Raw genomic sequence first — 22,620 nt, 5'->3', positions numbered from 1 at the left:
CTCGATTTTGGTACAATTCGCTCCATATAGCACTCGCCTATCGGCTCGTGCTATATGTCGCGCATTGTACCAAAATCTCGTGTATACCCTCCTGCGGCGGGGGTTATTGCTTAATTATATTAATAAATCAAACATTGAAAATGCGAAGGATAAAAGGAAAAATGAAATAGGTTGTTTTGTAGGATTTGTTGATTTTAGAAAGGCATTTGATAGTATTTGGCGTCAAGGGCTCTATTATAAGTTACTAACACACAAAATTAATGGCAATATTTATCAAATAATTAAAAGTATGTATGACGAAGTCAAATACAGTATAAAACTTAATGGTGGAATCACACGACAGTTCAAATCAATGCGAGGAGTTAGGCAAGGTTGCAATATTAGTCCCATTCTTTTTAATCTGTTTGTTAACGATTTATCAGGCTACTTTGATGATAGGTGTGAACCAGTTAATTTAGGACAGTCTCTGATCAATTTCCTATTATATGCTGATGATCTTGTATTAATTTCAGAATCAGAGGCTGGATTACAACGTTGCTTTGATAAACTTCATTCATATTGTAATGACTGGAATTTAGAAGTCAACACTAACAAAACCAAATCATTGTTTCAACAAGAATGCTAGGGTCCTTCGTCATAAATATAACTTTTATTATAATAGTATGAAATTAGAAATTGTTCAAAGCTACAAATACTTAGGCATAGACTTCAAATGTAATGGGAAGTTTGACATTGCAAAGGAGACTCTATACAAGAAGGCACTGAAAGCGTTCTTTTATATTAGAAAAGTTATCAGTTCACCAGCTAACATAAATATTCATGCTGGATTCATATTTTTGGCCATATTATTAGGCCTATACTAACTTACGGATGTGAAATTTGGGGAACTGAGAAATATTCAGATAGGACACCAATTGAAAAATTGAATCTTAAGTTGTGTAAATACTTCTCCAAGTTAATCAGTCAGCAACAAATTTAGCAGTGAGAGGTGAGATGGGCAGGCATCCTCTTTTAACTTTTATCAAGAAAATGATGGTTAAATATTGGTATAGAACATACACTAAGAAAAAAAATACTTTGATCCATGAGGTGATGGTATTTTGTACTAACAATAACATGGCCTGGGCAACTGCAATGCAAGAAATTACAGGATTGGAGAGTGTTGGTAATTTTTGGCAAAATGATAAACATAGTGTGAAAAACTTAACAGATAAGATAAGTAATGACTACATTTAAAATGGAAAAATGAAGTTAATGCAGAAAAGACATCATCAGGAGAGAATAACAAATTACGCATTTATAGAAAGTTTAAAACGGATTTTAAAATGGAAAAGTATTTAAGCTGTATCAAGGATAAAAATGACAGAAAATACATTACCAAGTTGAGAATAAGTGACCATAATCTGATGATTGAGAAAGGTAGACACATGAGACCAAAACTAAAAGCTGAGGACAGAATTTGTAATAGGTGTGATACCAACTCAGTTGAGGACGAATTTCATTATATCATGTGTTGTCCATGTCATACACATCACGACAAAATTGTTAGACTCGATAGCAGTCAACAATGAAAACTTCAACAACTGGGATTTGCAAGCCAAATTTTGCTACATAATGAGCAATACAGATAGCATGATATACCTCACAACATTTATCCAAGAAACATATATTTTTTAAGATTACCCCACATTTCATATTATGCATAAAGTTATATCTTATATCTTATATTTATATATATATATATATATATATATATATATATATATATATATATATATATATATATATATATATATATATATATATATATATATATATATATATATATATATATATATATATATATATATATATTTATTATTTTTTGATAAGTATCCTTTTCTTATTTTTGTAGTATTAGTTCTTGACTATGTTCACCTTTGAGGGAATAACGTCAATAAAGTTATTATTATTATTATTATCAGCAAAGTTTGGTTGTGTGAGCTTCGAGCCATGGCATCCGTGGTGGAACATTTAATTTCATAACATCTAAGACAATAGATGGTGCAAAAATAATAGTCTGTTTTCTGGTTGGTCTGTGCCTAAACATGCACAGTGGTTTCATTTTGCTCTTTGTAGCTTTACAATAGTTTAAGGTAGAATGCACCTCGGGGACAGACATTCGGACTCTCAAACTTTTACAATTCTCTTCTGATATACCACATGTGGGGGTTCATTTTAAAGCTCTTGGTAAAAGAAAACTTTTCATCGGCTTAGTTTTTCGAAATTCGAAAATTTTTATTTTTCTCCATAGAGTTAACACTGGGATGGCGGCCATTTTGGATTTCTAATATCGGTAAATCTGGGTAATTTGTTTCTCTAGTACAAAAATATGCACGGTGACCCCCTATTTTTATTCTTGATTGAAAGAGAATGATTGAAAGATCCCTTGAGGAAAGTTAGAGCAAAGTTTAAGTCTTTTCACTTTCGAGGTGCATATTACCTTAAGTGTAATACCGGTATAATCATTGGATGTGAAGTTCATCTATTCCTAAAAAGTGATATGTCCATTAAACATGTTCCTATGTAATGCCAACACAGGTTTTTTTTAGCTTGACTTTCTTTTTTTTTTCAAATTACTAGTAGCATACTTTGAAAAGGGCAAGTCTCTTCAGCTGAGGGAACCACTTGAAGCCATAATCATGAAGTATCATGGACTTTGTCTGATCTCTAATTCTTCAATATTAACATTAGCAAGGGCTTTGAATGTTGTATTTTGTAATTCAACTTTACGTTCTGCAGTCATACTCCATAGTATCATGTTGACGATCTTTGTGCCTTCAAAACTGTACAATATTTTCTCCATTTCATTTGATAATGATGTTGCACTCTTTTCATGCTGACTTAATAGTTTCGATATCGTAAACTCCCTAATCTGCTCAAATGATTTGAATGGCTGTGCAGATACATTACCTAAGTAGATATTAAGTGAATCCATCACATGGTTGCCTAAACTCTTGAATGAATTTTCGTCAATTTGCACTGGGACACCGTATTCATTTCCTGCACTAAGTGAAGTTAGATGTTTGCACTTTTGAAAGCTGTTCCCAAAGTGTAGAATTTCAACAGGATTGTCACTGATGTACACAACCTGCAGCAATGGTGCATGTACACAAATGTCTTGAGGTACATCTTCCAGAAGGTTTGTGTCGAGATGCAGTTTAAACAGCTTTGGAGTATGAGACAAATAGTGTGATGAGAATGTTGCTAGTTTGTTATCGTATAGGTACAGTTGCTGGAGCTCACTGAGGCCATGAAATGCATTCTGTTCAATTGATTCAATGGTACAGCCGGTCAAGTACAACACATTCAATTTACTTAGTGGTAGAAAGGAGTTATTTGCCAGTGTCCTGATATTACTTCCATGAATATCAAGAAGTTGTAAAGTTCCAAGCCACTGAATGTGTATCGTGTGAGATTTGATATTTTGTTGTGTTTCAGGTTCAGTTCCTGTAATCTTCCCTCTGAATGAGTTCAGTCATTTGAGTCTGTAACTCCTCCACGCATATTTCGGTATCATATAACCTCCTCTCTAGGACACTGTAATTTTTCTCTATATTGCCCCGTCTAGATCTGCTGGAGGGAGTTTCAAATTATGAACCAGTTTCTTTACAAACCCATCATCACTGTCTGTATCAACTTTATCTTCTGTGAGTTGCACACATTCATGATCAGTATCTCCAGCTGTATCTGGTTTATCAACAGCTCCATGCATGTGTGTACGTTGGCCAAACGTATTGAGGCCACCATCTTGGTTTTCGAGTTCACAGTCATTTTTGAAATCACCGTTATTTCTATTAACAGATTGTTTAAGTTCAAGAAAGTCTTTATCTGCCCAGTTCTCAAAACTTTCTCCTTGAACCATGATTCCGCCTTTGGTATAGAATGTCAACACTACATATTTATGCTCTCTATCGTCTTGCTTTCCCGCCCGACAATTCCACAGTGTAAGAACAGCCATCTTGCCCCTGACAGATTTGATTCTTTCCACTCCTGTTTAAGTTCGTTCGTCTTACAATAGCTGTCTGTATACTTATCTTTCGATGCCTTAACCCATAATGGTAATCTGGTTGTGGTTGTCTTAAACTTGATGTTGGTTGGTACCGCACTGCTAATTTTGCAGTCATACTTGAGTCTGTACGTATAACTTCATCAGCTTGAATTTCCGCCATGGTTGGGTTGGTCACTACCGTGGTAGACTTCGCTGCATCGTACACAAAGTCCTCATTCACATCAGGCCTAGAAATCCTTCCTGCCTTGTTTTCTGCCATGACTCACAGGTTCCACGTATGTTACTTTCAGTTCTTGTTAGTATTGTGTGAGTATAAATGTTGTACAGTCTATGAAAACACCAGTTACTTGTAGAGCAAGCAGGACTACATGTGCTCTATGCTAGCTGCCATTTTTTTTTTTTTTTTTTTTTTTTTTTATATGATATGCTGATATATGCTTGGCAATTTTTTATTGGTGCCAACCTTTACATTAAAAATATAAACAACTAGATGTCAAACTTATATGCTTCATTGCCATGACAGTGATGATTTTTCAAAAGTGGACGGTATTTTGAGTAAGTTAGAGCTATTTCACTGTATGTATTCATTTTCTTCACAGTTAAATATAATAAGCTAAAATGAATCAATGTTTCTCAGCATAGTCTGACTTATTGTTCTGTGGATCTGAATAATAGCCTCTTGTTGAAAATCTTTCAAATTGTCTTTTCGTGGCATTGATGTCTGAAAGTAGGATACTCTTGGTATAATGCAAAGAAAATGATGTACAGACCCATGGGAATAAGTACAGGCCCATGGGAGTAACTTTTGTACATTTGAGTTTTGAGTTGCTTAGGAAAGTTTTACTTATAAACAACATGAAGTGCGACATGTGCAACTAAATCTCTGAAACATTTAAATTCTTATATACTGGAGGCAATTCTTTGCAATTCCTTGGTATTATACAGCTTTTCCATTATTCCTTTAAATTATCCTGTGAGTATATTGAATATGTAATGAGGAACTATCAGTACCGGTATATATTTCACCCAAACTTACACTTTCGCTTTGTTCAATTTATTGTTCTGCAAACAAAAACTCAACAAATTTACATTAAACATAGTCCCTCGAAAAAAATGTGCTTTTTTTTGCATTGATGTTTGAAAGTATGATACTCTGCATTTGAAGGTAATTAAGGCAAAGGATGTACCAGTACACGACCCAGAAGGAGTACATTTTAATTTGCACTTTTTCATTTCTGAATTGCTACTAACATCAAACTTTGCTTTTAAACAATCAAAAGTGACACATCTGCAAATCCACCTCTGCATGAGTCAGCTTTACATAGAAGGACTAAAATTTGGTGTAAAAACAGCTTTTAATGTTAATTTAAATCATCTTTTGAGTACTGAAGAAAAAAGTCCATAATCTATCATCAATCACGCAGCTTATCATAAGTGCATGAAGGATTATTTACAGGAAATGGTGACCGACTAACTGACTATCTATCAATGGCATTTTCTGGTGATTGTTCCTGGTTTCGCCTGTAGAATTGACCAATCAGAACATTCACATTATTGCCATGATTCACATGAAGACACATTTTGTATTACCAATGATGTTATGTGAGGATACCAGGTATAAAAATTTGAAAAAGCTACAAAAGAGAAAGACCAAAATAACTGAGGACACCTATTTCCCAAAAGTTGACACAGGTTTGTTTGTACCGTCACCTTGATGCCTGATGGTGAGATTCAGTTGTCAGAGCTTTACAAAAAGGTATCACGTGAATGCATTAACCTGAACCACAAGGAGGAACTGACATCATACCCTTATAATAGAACATTAACTGTATTCTGTCTGCCCCTAGGACCACGGACTGAGAACCACGGTCCATTGCATTAGTTAGAATATTAAACTTTTGGATCTCAGACACTCTTAGCCACACCATCAAGAAAAGAGTAACAAGATTGTGCAGAAAGATCTCGGTAAGTGCTGTATTGTGAGTATTATGTTAGCAACTTGCACTCCATGAAAAGACCCACACTTCACCCTTTTAAGGCCACTCATTGCAAAGGTTGACAAAGATGTAACAACTTATACTTGAGTCCGTAAGAGTACAGTAGTTTGACACAGGATGATAAGCAGAAGAGGTAATAACATTCTATGAAACCATTTCAAATTGCATAAAAGCATTATGCCGCACACAGACTCATCACAAATTTCTAGTTCCGATCAGCATATAAATTTTTAGTACTTGCTTTAAATGTGTGAATTATTCTCTTTTTTACATTTCCGCATTTTGATGAGTAATAGTTTGTTTTGTATTGAAGAGAATATCATTATTTGACATATTTCCAATGTTGAATCTATTCTGAATTAGGTGGAATCTGTGTTTTTTGACACAGATGTGTTTTGTGGACTCGCCACACTGCACATTCTGGTCTCCAGACACTATCAGACGTAGCATGTCCCTTGAGATAAATTCAGTTCTCCGCTTATCAGCTCGTGCTCTGCAAAAGGCACACAGCTTCAGCTAGTCTTTGTTCTACCACACTTCATTCATCCACTTCTCTTTGTTTGCTGTATGCAGACTGAATTCAGCACATTCCTACAGCTAGTCTTTGTTCTACCACACTTCATTAGTCCACTGCTCTTTGTTCGCTCTATACAGACTGAATTCAATCCCACCACCACCCCTTTCTCCACTCTTTTCTCTTTTTCTCTTCACTTAGGGCATTGGATTCTATCCTGACCCCCATTTCTCTGGAATTCTGCTATTTCCCGCACTTTCAGCCTCCCAGGATGGATCCAAACTCTGGGCCAGTTGCCTGACCTTAGCTCTACCATAGGTCATCAACTGCCCCCTTTTTACTCTATTGCCTGACCGAAGGGGCCCTCGCCAAATTTGTATTATTTAGTTTATGAACTTTATTACTGTTCATTAGGGGAAGGCTGCATTAACTTGCATGGTACCTGAAACCCGAGTCCTTGCCTGACCAACTCCAGTGACAAACAGAAGACTTTTAATCCCCAAGGTGTGAATGTTCCATTGTTATGTTTATCTAATCCTGCTGGTGCCATTGTAGTGTCATTGTAGGAAAGGCAGGTCTGTGAAATTGATCCTCTAGGGAAGTCAGGTATTCCTAAGTTAATGGAGCTTTCCCGTAATGTCTATAGCTTAGTCTTGAGAGAAGTTTTCATTTTTTATATACATGCAGTTTTTTTTATGTTGGTTTTCCTTTCATTTGTGATAAATACTGTTAGTTTATCACTTAGTATGCAGTTGTGGCATGTTTCAAAAATACCGCAATTATACAGTGTCGCTCAAATTTGATCAGAATTGGTATATACCAGTATCGTTTACCAATGATCAACAATAAATGTTGTTTCTATCTGTTCAGTGGAGTAAAATTCTACGTTGATGTTATGGTAATGATTTCTGCACAGTACAACCAGAAAAACAACAAGAAATATTTAAAAAATACCGTAAAGGACACTATGTGCTCACATTCGGTTTGAATTGGTCCATTCGAGAAATATTTAAACCAGGAAAAACAAGAATGACAAAAGCAAATAAGGTCTCCAACTTAGGTACTGGAGGTCATCTTTAGGAACATGCATATCAACTTCTATAGCAATGGGAGAAGCAGATCCTAAATACATAAGCAAATGTCAACAACAAAAAACAGAGAAGGCTTGATAAAAAGAAAAGGTGGGAGTGGGCCAAAAATGCACAAGGGATCTGGTAAAAAAGTAATGCTACATCATTGATCTTCTAAACCCTACCCCCTCCTGCATATCAAATGTTCCCCCCTTGGTATTACATAAGACCAAATGACAGGAAGTACATTACAACCTTGGAGATTTTTCATTAATGCCATGAGTGTTATCATTCTAATGTAAACAGCACTTACGTTAGTTAAAGATAGTGAAATGCCTTCCACTGTGGGTGGTGATTACAACATCTGGAATTATCCTGGATCCAAATTTCTCGTCAGTTTTTGTATGTCTTACATAGAAAAGTTGCAAAAATTGGTCCAAAATGAAAAAAATCACCTCAGCTTTGTTTTCTGGATCAAATTTTCCTACAAATTGGTATCAAATATGACAAAATTATGTTCACAGCCTTCAAAATTGTCTCACAACATACCCTGGGTTAGTATACCGGTAGGTCATTTTAGGTCACAAACTGAGAAAAGTACCTAAAATATACAAATTTTGGGGTTTCCCAACACTTTGAGCAGAAAATTTATCTAATAACATCTTTCGGAACTTTATACCAAATTACAAAGCTATCAAACAAGTAATGTTGAGATAAAATTTTCTTGACCAAAAATGACATATTGTCTTAAAAATACAATTTTTTATATTTCAGGACAATTTCCACATATCTAACTATTGTCATCCTGTACGTCTGTGTACGAAATATGAAAGCTGTCTGTCCAGGGGTTTTAAAAAGGAAACACTGTCTAAGATTTTTTGACCAAAAATGACAAAATTGCACAAAAATAGTAATTTTCCCAATTTTGTCATAATTTCAATAAATTAGAAGAGTAACACCCTTGCAAAGAGACAACCCAAATTTGAGAGCAATTGGGCCGGCGGTTTCAGAGAAGAAGAATTTTTACTGAAAATGAGAAAAATCACAAAAAAATTCAGCAAAAATACAAAATTAAGGATATCTTCACAATATTCATAAAACTGTATAAGGTTCACCTAAGGTACTTGCACACAAATTTTCAAAGCAATCAAAAAAGCGGTTCTTGAGTTATTAATTCTTAACCATTTTCACATTTTGTAAGCTCATTTGCATAATTTTGGCAATGCAGACTTCATTTGAACAAAATCCCATCTATAGCCCAGGATGCATCCACACACCAAATACCAAGCTGAAACGTGCAGCGGTTTGCGCGTTTTTGATGTTGACGGACATACTGTACGTACATACATACATACATACATACATACACACATACATACTAGCAAATGAACAAGCGACCTAGCGGCCGATATAGCTCCGCTGTGTTTATGTAGAGAATAACTATTTTTGACACATGTTGATGAAGTAGGTGGAAATCTTTGATAGCTCAATGCAGTGGCCAGAAAAAAGTGGCTAAAATAGCTGCAAAAATACACAATAGAAGATTTCATTGTACTTTGAATATATCACATTGGATCATCCCTAAGAACATGTCAACCAAAGCTATCTGATGAGTAGTTTTTTGGAGAATAAAATTTTCTGACCAAAAATGGCAAAAATTGCCCCAAAAAATAAAATTTGCAGATTTCATCATAATTTCAAAAGATCAAATTTAGTTCATCTATAGAAACCTGGATACCAAATTTCAAAGCTGTTGAACAGTACTTTTTGAGAAACATATTTTTTAACCAAAAATGGAAAAAATTAACCCAAAAATTCAAAATTGCAGATTTCATCATAATGTCAATAAATATTATTAGTCCATCTATAGAAACCTCTATACCAAATTTCAAAGCTATCAGATGAGTAGTTTTGGAAATACCGGTACACAATTTTTGACCAAAATTGGCAAAAATTGCCCCAAAAATACAAAATTACAGATTTCATCAGAAATTCAATATATATTACTTAGCTCATCTGTAGAAACCTGTATACCAAATTTCAAAGCTATCAGACCAGTACTATTTGAGAAACACATTTTTTGACCAAAAATGGCAAAAATTGCCCCAAAATTACAAAATTGCAGATTTCATCATAATTTCAATAAATATCATTAAGGTGATCTGTAGGAACCTGTATACCAAATTGCAAAGCTATCAGATGAGTAGTTTTGGAAATACACATTTTTTGACCAAAAGTGGCAAAAATTGCCCCAAAAATACAAAATTGCAGATTTCATCATAATTTCAACAAATATCATTTAGTTCATCTGTAGAAACCTGTATACCAAGTTTCAAAGCTATCAGATGAGTACTTTTGGAAATACACGTTTTTTGACCAAAAATGGTAAAAATTGCCCCAAAAATACAAAATTACAGATTTCATCAGAAATTCAATATATATTACTTAGTTCATCTATAGAAACCTGTATGCCAAATTTCAAAACTATCAGACCAGTACTTTTTGAGAAATGCATTTTTTGACCAAAAATCGCAAAAGTTGCCTTAAAAATGCAAATTTGCATATTTCTGCACAATTTGAACAAATCTGAAATAGATCTGAAATAGATCATCCCTAGGGACATATGTACCAAATATCAAAGCTATCTGACCGGTAGTTTTGAAGGAGAAGATTTTTAAAGATTTTTTTAAGAAAAATGACAAAAATTGCCTTAAAAATACAAATATGCAAATTTCACCACAATTTGAACAAATCTGTCTGACGTCACCCTAAGTAAACTGCATATCAAATTTCAAAGCAATCACACAAGCGGTTTCAGAGAAGAAGATTTTTTTACCAAAAACACCAAAAAATGCCCCAAAAATACAAATATGCAAATTTCACTACGATTTGAACAAACTTACGTGAGGTTACCCCAAGTGAGCTGCATATAAAATTTCAAAGCAATCAGACTTGCGGTTTCAGAGGAGAAGGCAATTGTTGACGGACGACGACGGAGGACGACGACGGACGACGACAACGACAACGGAAAATCAACTTTTTTGATAAGCTCCGCGTCGCTGACAGCAGAGCTAAAAAGGGAGACACACTGTTCCACAAACCCCAATTACTGAAAGATACTGCAATCAGTGTAACACCAACAGTATTGAAGATGAAACACACTTTTTATTAGTCTGTCAGAAATACAAAGTCCAAAGAAAGAACTTTTTCAGTAAAATCAATTTTCCAAACGACGATACTGAAAATCAGCTTATTTCTCTACTAACAAAACAAGAGTTATCTTTTAATAAACGACTTGCAGATTATATTTTTACTTTATATAAACAAAGAAATACCTAGTTATATTTATTATTAGCTACTATTATTATACTGTATTACTTTATCTCTATTGAAGAAAATTTTAACTTATTTTTGTATCACACTTTTATTGCCACAAATGTGATGTAAATCCTATATTTACAAGCAAGCAATAAAAATATTATTATATATTATTATTATATATTACATACATACATACACACATACATACAGACGCCATCGACTTCAGCCTATACATTAAACTCACATTGGTAAAACCAAATGTGAGCTAACCAGAAAAACAAGAATGACAAAAGTAATTAAGGTCTAACTTTAGGTACTGGAGGTCAACTTTAGCAACATGCATAGCAGAAACAAGCCCCTCTTAGTTTAGTATAAACGGTCTTCCCCCATCTACTGTCTATGGTTTCAGCAGGTCTGTTAATATGTAACAGTTCATAAACAATGACAGGAAATGACTCAAGATCAGTGGAGTTTGCCTGTTTCTCACTGGCATGCCTCCTGCACATTTGCAGGATTTCACTTTTTCTTACCTCATTTGCATATTTTTGACACTGATGTGTTCATTTGAACAAATTCACATCTCAACCCTTGCATCTACCTGTACACCAAATACTGAGATGGTAGCTTTGGCAGTATGGGAGCCTTTGTGTGTGACGGACATATCCACAAATATACAGACATACAGACATGCAAATCAGATGCAAATGAACTGATTCAGCTTATACCATAACCTCACATTGGTACACCAAATGTGAGCTAAAAGTGAGTGAAAACTGTGCAGTCAGACTCAGGCAAAGATAGTAGTGTACCGGTATTTCCTAGAGTAGTAGAGGGATGACATCTGCATGGGAAAGCAAAATTTCAGATGTTCAATGAAACATTAGACTCAGGTTGCAGAACACATGCTGAAAGCATCAATGGAGGGTTATTTAACCCACTATGCAAAAGTGACTTTTGTATTGAAGAGTACACAAAATTTTTCTGAAAGACAACAAAAAAGAAACTCTAAAATTGCTCAGATCTTTCAGCTCCTGTTGGTTGTTTACCTCTATAAAGTCAAATTTTGGCGTGACTCTGCTGTTTTACTACAATAGCAGACCCGGGCTAATATAATATGTAATGGAAGTGAAAGTATTGATAAGTGGAGCTCATTGAAATTTAGTTTATCAGAAGTGTTTGGCTTTCAAACATTGCACAGTTTAAGTAACAGGAAAATTGCCTGCACTACTGAAATGGAACCGCCGCCATTTAAATTAGAAGAAAAGCTTTCAGAGTATACTTTATTTTACACGTAAAAGGTTGCTTCACCCTTTGTGACCAAAACAATAATTAATCTTGTTCCATATACCGGTAGAATGGTGATGTCAAAAATAAATAAATCAATCAATCAATCAATCAATCAATAGTTTATAATGCGCCTGAGTATCCTATGTATCCATAGTTCAGAGGCACTGAATAGTTATGAAGCAAACACTTCGGTAAATAAGTAAGTTTTAAGGTTCCTTTAGAAGCTAGAGCTAAGGGCTTCTGTCTTTAGTTCAAGAGGAAGTTTATTCCACAATCGAGGCGCGGCGCATGAGAATGCTCGTCCACCATATGACTCAAGATTGCCACTTGGTTCCTTCAATAGTAGCATATGAACGAAGAGTCCTTGTATAAGTTTGCTTTTCCATGATGAGGTTGGTTATGTAAGTTGGTACCTTAATCTACATGTATTTACTACCATAATTAGAGACCATGGGTGCTATTTGTAGATAGTATACAGAACTCTCAATCATATTCTGGACATGCACTTACAACATATGAAGCCTTTTCTTTGCCATGAGGGGGAAATAGATTCAGAAGTTGACTTTTTCAAGTCTGAGAGCATTCAATTCAAATATTTAAGAAAGCCTGCAATCAAAGGAAAGCCAAATGACACTACTGATAAGCTAAATTTCACATGAGAATATTCGTACTTTTCGGACAAAAAGCAGTTCTTTGCCCTATGCAGACGGAAGCATAAGTAAAATGGAATTCCTTCGAGTATCACCCTATTTCCGGGAGTTTACAGATAATGGGCCCAGGGTGTTAACTGAAGAAATGGGTAAATTTTCAGGGGAACACTTGGAGCTTAATAAACGCTTAAGCATTAAAGTTGCAATATGGATCAGAATTGACCTTCATATTTCGAAGATTTGACTTTATCGAAAATCCATAACAATTTCATTTGCAGATTCGACCATTAACAGGAACACGAGGGGGGCTCTAATTTGAGTAAATTGATTTAATTATCGAATAAATTGCTGTTTTGGTACGTACTATTTGCGAGAGTAAAGCACAAAATTTGAAACTTCATTTTTACTTTTTGAATATGTACGCATGCGTATTTGGTGCATGGTAACGGTTTGCGAAATTGCAACATCGTGTCAACATGCCTGGCTAGCCTTCCCACGGACGAGCGGTCAGGTCTCTGCCTGCGGCCCCTGGGTCTCTGCTGACTGATTCAGCCTAGTAAAAATGGAAGAAATTAGCCAACAATGTCGGCAAAATAAACAATGTTTGGTCAGATCGAAAGATGGAACCAGAAAAAAGAGTAACACGCGACTACTGCTCCACGTCGAGGAGGTAGACTGTGTCTACAGTTTCCCGCGAAAACACCAACGTCGCCACTGTGTGATGATCAACTTCGCTAGCCAGCGGTGTTTCCTCGGGCAACACCGACCTACAAACACCGTGCGGACCCCACGATTTGTAATGTGAACCGGGCCGTAGTCCCTCCACAATGAAATAACTTAGATCTGTTAGCATTCATTGATAATCTATATCCTTCAGGTCAAATATGCATTTTTCGGAAACAAAGAAAAACTGCAGTTTCCATCATGGCATGGTAATCATTTACGACGCGACGCGTCGATCGACGCGCTGACATGGCCATGCAAGACCTGACTGGGGGGCAAGACAGTTGCCGAACTTCCGCAGTGGTGGATAAATATTATATAAATATATAAATAAATATAGCGTGCAGATACCTCGTCTTTTAACATGAAAAATGTAACAACATGCAACGGGGAGAGGATTTCGGAAAGCTGTCAGGCACGCGGTGAACACAACCAGATCGGTGTACGTGGTCTGGACGCTCGATCGATCAAACGTACACAGTAGGTGCACACGGTGCGGCACATACATGTATATGGGTGAGAAAAATCAATCACACGATCTTTTGTAGAGCTGTACTTTATCATATCGATATACTTATATTTATGAAACATTCTGATGCTACCAAAGTTAGGCAAACGCAAAATTTACATTGAATTATCATTATATATGTCAAGTTCTGTCATCGTGTCAACATCGCCCCAAAACGTGAACACTATTGAGACGTCATCACTCTTGGTGGTACTTGTCACGTGCACAGCAGAAAACGCCAATGTTTTTGTTTTGAAAGTTTGTTTACAAAACAGCTTTTCTAGGCTTCTGAAACGTATCAATGTGAACGTATTTGTGTGTTGGGATTGGTAAGAGGCTTAGCTAAGAAGAGTACTTCAACGTAGTATGGTCTATTTGCTTTAGTTTTACGAAAAAAAATTGACAATTTTGATCCATATTGCAACAGTTACTTTAATTTGGTACGGTAACCAACACTCACTAAGTACTCACAACACTTGTGTTTGAGTTGAAGCTCATACAGTGACAAATATAGAGTAAGATGTTGCAGAATACCATTTAATGATTCTTTTTCTTTTTCAATCTTTTCCTGGACAAATCAGACAAATCCACCTGTGCCTCAGTAGGAAACAATGTTACATTTTCTCTGATCTGTGAATGACGCACAACACAGACCTACTCTTCCACACACATGCATGAACTACAATACTAGACATAAACTGCAACAATGTATCAATGTCTATCTCAGGATCATTCCATTTGCAGTTATTTTCAATACAGTAGGGGTGTCTGGTGTAAATGGCTGTGGTCAGGAAGCCAGAAGCCTCAATATTTTTATTTTGTTTGCCACAGTCATTTTATGACAGTTCATTGGAAAATTAGACTAATTGAGCTGCCATTGGTAAAGATCATGCAAAAGTAAAATCAAAAATAAGCTCCCCCCCCCCCAAATAATCACCCATAGGCATATATGTGGATGGGCCTACCGTGGTATTATCAGAAAACTGTGGTTATAATAGCTATCATACCTTAAAGTTTTTAACTTGGCATGATCATCAGAAAAAATTGGGTAAAGCCTAATTCAAGCGCCAGGGCCAGAGGCAACAAGCCACATGCAATTTAGCCAAATTTCACGAATCACGATCTATATCTGCAGGCTAAGCTCAAAACATATGCATTTTTGCTCAAATTTAATTTATCGATTCATTTTCACTGGTAAATCAACATTCAGGCTTCAACAGCGCCTTATGCATGAACTGGTGACCAGCGAATGTGTGTTTACGAATTCTACATCAAGGGGCATATGCAGTAAGGGGACTTGGAAGAAATTATAAGGAGGGAGGGTGGGCTAGTGTTTTTCCAAAACACATTGCCTGTAAAATAGTGACATTAAAATTGATCAATCAAAATTCTGTAAATTAATTTTGTAGACCATATGGTTAGTTTGCTACGATGATTTCAAAGATCTGAAGCCATATTAATTTGAAGAAGATTTTTACAGTATTATTTTGGGCTGACTCGCAGCGTGTTTGCAAGGTTATATCTGATTGGTAGATTGTCACTATTCACAGCCACTTAGGGAGTCTATTTGTATTGTTTTCATTATATTGGTAAGATTCAGCCACCCAATTGGATAACAGCTTCGAAATCGCTGCGAGTCGCCCCATTATTTTTCACAATTTCTATGACCTTTGACCTTCCTATATCTCTGCAGCTAAGCTGTGGCTGTATCTTATCCTACCATAGAGTCAAAGGCGGCGGTATTGGACTGTCGTCTGTATGGGCCACTGACCTTTGGCCTTCGTCTCATTCTGTACCTCATTAATTATGTACATCTATAATTAAAGGTCTGGTGAAATGGTCCCGTTCGTCTGACTGAATATCTTCCGGGGGGTCAATACTATTACACCTCGCAACAGAATTGCAACCTAAAAGTACGCGCAATTGTTAATTTTTTTGATATTTCTATGCGCGGCTTTCATGGGGTCATTTTGCGACACTCAGGTCACGCCCTCAGCGGGAGTCAAGGTTGGCCGTCTGTGACGTCACAGGTGTGTTCATTTACATCGAATAGCGGTCCAACGCCGCCTTATCTCTGCCAGGTATCCGCTAACAAAACACTGTTCGCGCTACCCATTTGCCACGTTCGCCAATGCGAATCGAAATCCGAAGTGGCGAAAAAAATCGATCCTAATTCGCCACAGCGGCGAAACTGATTTTTGTTTTAAAAATATGGTAAAATAAAGAAAAAACGTGGGTTTTTTAGTCTTTTGTTTAATCTGCGCTTCTCTCTCGGCGATTCGCAAAAACTGTGTCTACTTCCGTATTATTGCGTTCTTTCCGTCGTACGTATTTGCAATCGAGCCAAGTCTCGCGAGAGATTTGACGTCATTTAGTCTAGTGTACAGCATGCATGAATGGCTCTCGCGAGAATTGAAACTAAGACACCCGCAATCGAGCCCTCGTGATAAATTTGACGTCATTTTGTCTAATGTATGTAGCGGGCATAGGAACGCTCGCTCGCGAGAATTGAAACTTTTGCGATACATAGCAGACATACGCATTTTAATCGAGGCAACAAGGTTCGGTGTTGCAGTTGATTTACATTGCGGTCTAGATGTTCTGTGTCGTGCATTTTAATCACGGTCTTAAACATTCCATGTTGCGGTCGATTTGCATTCCAGTCCTCGTGGTCCGGTATTCCCCATTGTTCTTCAATTTATTGCCGTCCCAACGACGCGTTCCGTGTTGCTGTCGATTTGTATCAAGGAGGACTCTACCTCCATGATTTGTATCGCGATCTCTACGTTCCGTGTTGTTGTTCATTTTAATGGTAGTCTCAACATTCAGTGTTGCTGTTCATGCTGTCGATTTGCATTGAGGTCCCAACCTTCTGTGTAGCGAGAAGCGAGGCAGGCTCAGCCGAGGGACCGTGGCCGATCGTACGAACCAGCAGAGACCAGCACATTATGGTTCAAACACTCAACACTTGACGGGAACTTGAAAAAGTTTACAGTTGAGCCGTTCATGTTCTTGCCGCTGTCACAGCCACCAAAAGAAAAACGTTCTCCCATAGTGAAGGAGGACACTGTCCTGATCATGTAAGCGGAAACCCTAGCAGTTACCCCCCGTAGGGAGCTTACGGAGGTGTGAAATACTTTACTGGCCGTTATGAGATACGGCGTCGGGCAAACTTCGGAAAGCCGAAAAAAGTCGACTGGAGAGGCTCGGGGGACACGCCCATTTTGCATTTTTCTTTTGCCATATTTCATAATCACGCGCGCTAAACGAAAAAAGAAATGATGTAACTGTTTTATAGACCATCAACTGTATTTCTGTGATTTTGCAACATGGGCATTTCACCAGACCTTTAAGACTTGCCAACTTGAACAGAGTAGAGTTCTGAAGTTTGGTGGATGATTATGTCAGCTAAGTTTTCTGCTAAATATCAAGTGACCAGGATGACCTTTGACCTTGATTCAATGAATATTCCTATGAATCAGTAGCTACAAGTTCTATGGCATTGACACTTATACCGGTAGACATGAGGCAACCATGGTGTCACATCCTGTACATTATTAATCATACACATATCTAATTCTGGGCTAGCCAATAGGGCTAGAGGTCTGATTTTTGCTGGACATTCATCATGGAAGGAAAGTTTGTTTTGAAAATTGACACGCGACCAGGATGACCTTTACCTTAATTCAGTAACTTTGCACATAAATCAGTAACTACAATTGCCACAGCCTCATATTGTGGGATGAGGCGTCACATTATGAACCTCATTAGCTATATGTAAAAATAAAATGTTATTGATGTTGAATATGATACAGCAAAAAACAGGATGGTTGGACAGTCTCATATACATTACGTTTACTTTTTTGTATGTCTCACACAAGTTTGTAGATACATTGTAGATAAAAAGAACCGACTCATTTGAGTGAAATACTAATCATGTAACACTCCACTCCACTGTTTATCTTTGTGTGTCTAGACAGATTGGCATCAGTACGTATACATTGTATTATGGTTTGTTTAGCCAGAGTGCTGTCCTAATTAACTTCGGTCTCTACTATCAACTCGATAACTAATTTAGTAATTCCCTTGTGTGTTCTGTCCAGACACTCAAATGAGTCAGTTCTTTTTATCTACAATGTTATCTACAAAACTTGTGTGCCACGTACAAAAAGTAAACGTAATGTATACGAGACTGTTCAACCATCCTGTTTTTTGCTGTATGTAAAAGAATGGTCACTGTTTGTTGGGCATAAAAATTTGGGAAATGTTACTTGTTTCTCACAAACATTTTTGAAGGGTCACTTTTTTACGTGCAACGTTATTTAAAAAAACACCGCCCTCCCTCCCTATAATTTTTGCCCAGTCCCTTACCGCCCAGCACATATTGAATTTGTGAACACACATATCGCAGGTCACTACTTTACGTATATATAAGGCGCCTTATGGTGATTTAACAATGTAGATGAATCGATAAAGTGTATTAAAGTAAAAATGCATAATTCAAACTGCAGATAGTGAGTCATGGAATTTGGCACTTATGCTGCACGTGGCACATGGCTTGCGGCATGCAGCACACGACCCATGGTCCTTGAATTAGGCTTACCCGAAAATATTAAACTACCAAACAGCTGATCATTCATGTTGCTCTTTCTTGATTCTGCAGCAATGAGATATAACCTTTGACTTATTCTCACAGCAGTACTGTTGGGTTATATAGTCATGATTTGTTCTCTTTAATTTCTCCACAGATCTCTAAAAAGGTCATAAAACAACATGTAAATTTTTGTCCATGATATGCATCAATTAGCCCTAGCTGATGAAGACCAGGCAAATTGGTTGAAACATCCAAGGTATAAATTTGGAGTTCTGAGTCAAAAACCTTACCGGTATAACTGCTATGACAAAACTGGAAAAATGAAACATTTTGAGGGACTAAGTTGCTCTTGCTTTACTTTTTTGTGATGTCAAGACAACATGGTTTTATCAAGTCACTAACTGTACAAAATAACGATGGTAAATTTTTCTGCAAAAGTGTCGAAAAAATACAGATTTGACAAATGCAAGTGGATGATTTTGTTTGTGACCTCAAGGGCAAAATAGATTTTTCTAGCTTGCTTTCCAATTACAAATATATATATATATATATATATATATATATATATATATATATATATATATATATATATATATATATATATATATATATATATATATACCAGTATATACCGGTATATATATATATATATATATTATATATATATATATATATATATATATATATATATATATATATATATATATATATATATATAATATATATATATATATAATGTCTACACACACTCACACAAGATTTTTATTCAATTGCTATCCACACATTCAGTACTGCCTAGGTACCATTTGGACTCATGACTGCCAGTTATAGTAAACATTATACATTCTGTTTAATCTCTCCACAGAACTATCAATAATCCACACGATCATTGATGAAAAGTCTGATTTTTGAAGTTGGCAAGTCACAGATGTACTAGTGTAGAGATTCGCTATGGACAAAGTTTATGTCGCTAGATTTCTCTGGGTGGTGCTGATCCTGATGAACACATTATATCTTACAGCACAGAGCCTGAACAAACGGACCACACGCTGTCACCAATGTCGGCCAGACACAAACACTACCAGTTGTCGTTTGCAATATCCACCATTGACAACCATACCACAAGGTATTAACCCGAAGACTGCCGTGCTAAATTTGGGAACCAATCAAATCAGTATTTTAAAATCCAACCAGTTCACCTCTTTGCCACATCTTCGAAAATTAAACATTGAAAACAATGCAATGGAGGAGATACAAGATTTTGCATTCACAAACTTGAAAACATTACAGGTACTGTACAATAACAAAATATCAAATCTGACAAGATACACCTTCAGTGGCCTTGAATCTTTGGAACTTCTAAACCTCCATGGAAGTATATCAGAGTACTGGCTAATTATTCCTTTCACCACTAGGTAAACTGAAAACGTTGCACTTGAGCCACTGTACCATTGAATCAATTGAACCTGATGCATTTCATGGCCTCAGTGAACTTCAGCAACTGTACCTAGATGATAACAAGTTAACAATATTTCCATCGTACTGTTATCTCACACTCCAAGTTTACTAAACCTCAATCTAAATATGAACTTTCTGGAGGATGTACCTCAAGACATTTGTGGATATACACCTATGTTAAAGCATGTGGACATAAGTAATAATCCTGTTAAAATCCTAAACTTTGGAAACAGCTTTCAGAATTGCACACATTTTACTTTACTCACAGCTCAAAATCAATTATCACACATTGACGAAAATTCATTTAAGAGTTTCAGCAACCTGTGATGGATTCACTCGAGATCTCATTTAGTGAAATTTCTGGACAACCATACAAATTATTTGAACAAATTAGGAGTTGAAAATACAGAACCTATTAAGTCTGTATGAGAAGAGTCACACATCATTATCAATTGCGATGGAAAATGTGTTGCACGCTTTTGAGGGAGTTAAGATTGTTCAAATCATGATAAAGACGATGACTACACATCGTACAGTTGAACTGCACAATACAACATTCCGATCACTTGCTGATGTTCAACTTGAAGACTTCACAATAATGCATAGTCCTGTGACAATTGATGATAACACCTTCCAGTGGTTCCCTCAGCTGAAAAGACTTACCCTTTCTAAGACGTCACTGACATTCATCCCTGATAACGCCTTCCGTGGACTATCCAACCTAATCCAGCTGGATTTGTCAGCTAACAAATGCTCACCATACCAACTCGTGCACTGTTAGCATTCTCAACTCTGCAAATCCTGGATTTGTCACTAAATTCAATTCCAAGCATCAGTGTAGGAATGCTGTCAACTGTAAATACATTAAGAGCATTCCACTTATAATCAAACAGAGTGGACATGTACAACCTTGAAATGGCTGTTTTATCAAACCAGTCTCGCTTGGAGAGATTGGAATTGTCAATTTTTGGACATCTTTTCCTAATGTCAGCAGTACAAAAGTCTTAAACAATGTCACTAACATTGATTTTGGAAGCACCTACAATTTAAGTTATCGCTTGTACAGATATCTCATTAGATGTTACTTGGCTGTCATATTCCCAAACCTTTCTCATCTCAACATCAGTGGTGCTGGACCAGTAACTCTTCCCAAAAGACCTTTGGATTGCAAACTGACGCACCTTGCCACACTGAAAATGAACCTAATTGATTTACAATCTCAGACTTTGTGGTGCTCCCTGTTTCAAGCATTTCCAAACTTGGAAACTCTAGAGCTCACCAAGAATGGGATAAATCAATCAGCAGTCACTGTTTCTCCAATGTCACATCATTGATCCATCTGGACCTTAGCATAATGATATAGCAACACTAAATCCCAGTATATGGAATGGTTTGAATGACCTCATCACACTTGATCTGAGATCCAATGCCATCCAGTTGTTAACGCCACTTCATTTTTGGGCTGACATCCTTACAGTACCTTTATTTAGGTGGGAACCCATTTGCTTGCACTGTGATATCCTCTGGTTTCACTCTTGGCTCATGGAGAATCCTAGGGTGTTGATTTTTCAGGATATGATAAAAGAAAGTATGGCTGAAGGAGAAATGTACTGGTTGCAAGATTACAAGTGTTTTTTCACCAAATGACCATGCTGGTGTTTATCTGGTTGACTTTGACATTAACACTCTTCACTGTCAGTCTCACATGCCCGTCTATGTTGCAACTGCTGCAGGTATCTTAGTATTGCTGATATAATCTGTTACTGTGCTATGGCGAAAGTTCAAATGGAACATAAAGTACAAGTTCTTCCTCTTCAAACTGAAGACAGGGTATGTTGGCCAGGGTTACCAAGTTGTTGATGGCACCAATGAGGAAAGGAGAGACCAAATAATGGTATCTTACGGCGATGATGATTATCACTGGGTGAGACATGAAATGATGCCAAGGTTTGAGGAAAGGGACAGGTTTCGTCTCTGCATTAAGGATAGAGACTACCTTCCCGGTGTAGCAATTGTTGCTAACATCACTGAGTGTGTCCACAAAAGCGACAAAGTTGTCATTGTCCTGAGTGAGAGCTTTGTTGATGACCAGTACTGCATCTTTGAACTGGAGGTGGCGCTGCAGCGTCTCTTTGATGAACTGCGAGATGTCATCATCATGGTGCAGCTTGGGCCAATTCCAGAACAAAAGCTGCCGCGACTGATTCGGCTGCTGAAGTGCCGAAAGAAGTGTTTGCGGTGGACTGATGATGAGGTTGGGCAGGAAATGTTCTGGAGACAGTTGAAAGTTGAACTTGAAAAGGACAGCAGACTTGATCATAGAACACAACTGAACTTACTTAATCTTGGATAAAAAACAACCATGGTGTCATTCAGGTCAAGGAATATCTAACTAGCATCGTCATTTCTCTGTTAACAAATCAAAGTTCACCGTTGGAAACAGTTTG

At 36.8% G+C, this 22,620-nt stretch overlaps 1 protein-coding gene and 1 long non-coding RNA gene across 3 annotated transcripts in view; one reads left to right on the top strand and one right to left on the bottom strand.

The window, feature by feature from the left end:
• LOC139133031 (SCY1-like protein 2) overlaps window positions 1–22,620 on the bottom strand; it is a 429,639-nt gene that overhangs the window by 36,403 nt on the left and 370,616 nt on the right. The gene's annotated exons all lie outside the window — the stretch shown is intronic.
• LOC139134547 (uncharacterized) lies at window positions 5,898–21,056 on the top strand. The gene is made up of 3 exons (XR_011552814.1): window positions 5,898–6,016; window positions 18,870–18,971; window positions 19,581–21,056. It is a non-coding gene; the product is annotated as an uncharacterized lncRNA (long non-coding RNA).

Source organism: Ptychodera flava, chromosome 1 (genome assembly GCF_041260155.1).
Source record: "Ptychodera flava strain L36383 chromosome 1, AS_Pfla_20210202, whole genome shotgun sequence".
Classification (NCBI taxonomy): Eukaryota; Metazoa; Hemichordata; class Enteropneusta; family Ptychoderidae; genus Ptychodera; species Ptychodera flava.
Note: the sequence above shows the minus strand (reverse complement) of the source record. Positions and strands in the feature narration are given on the sequence as shown.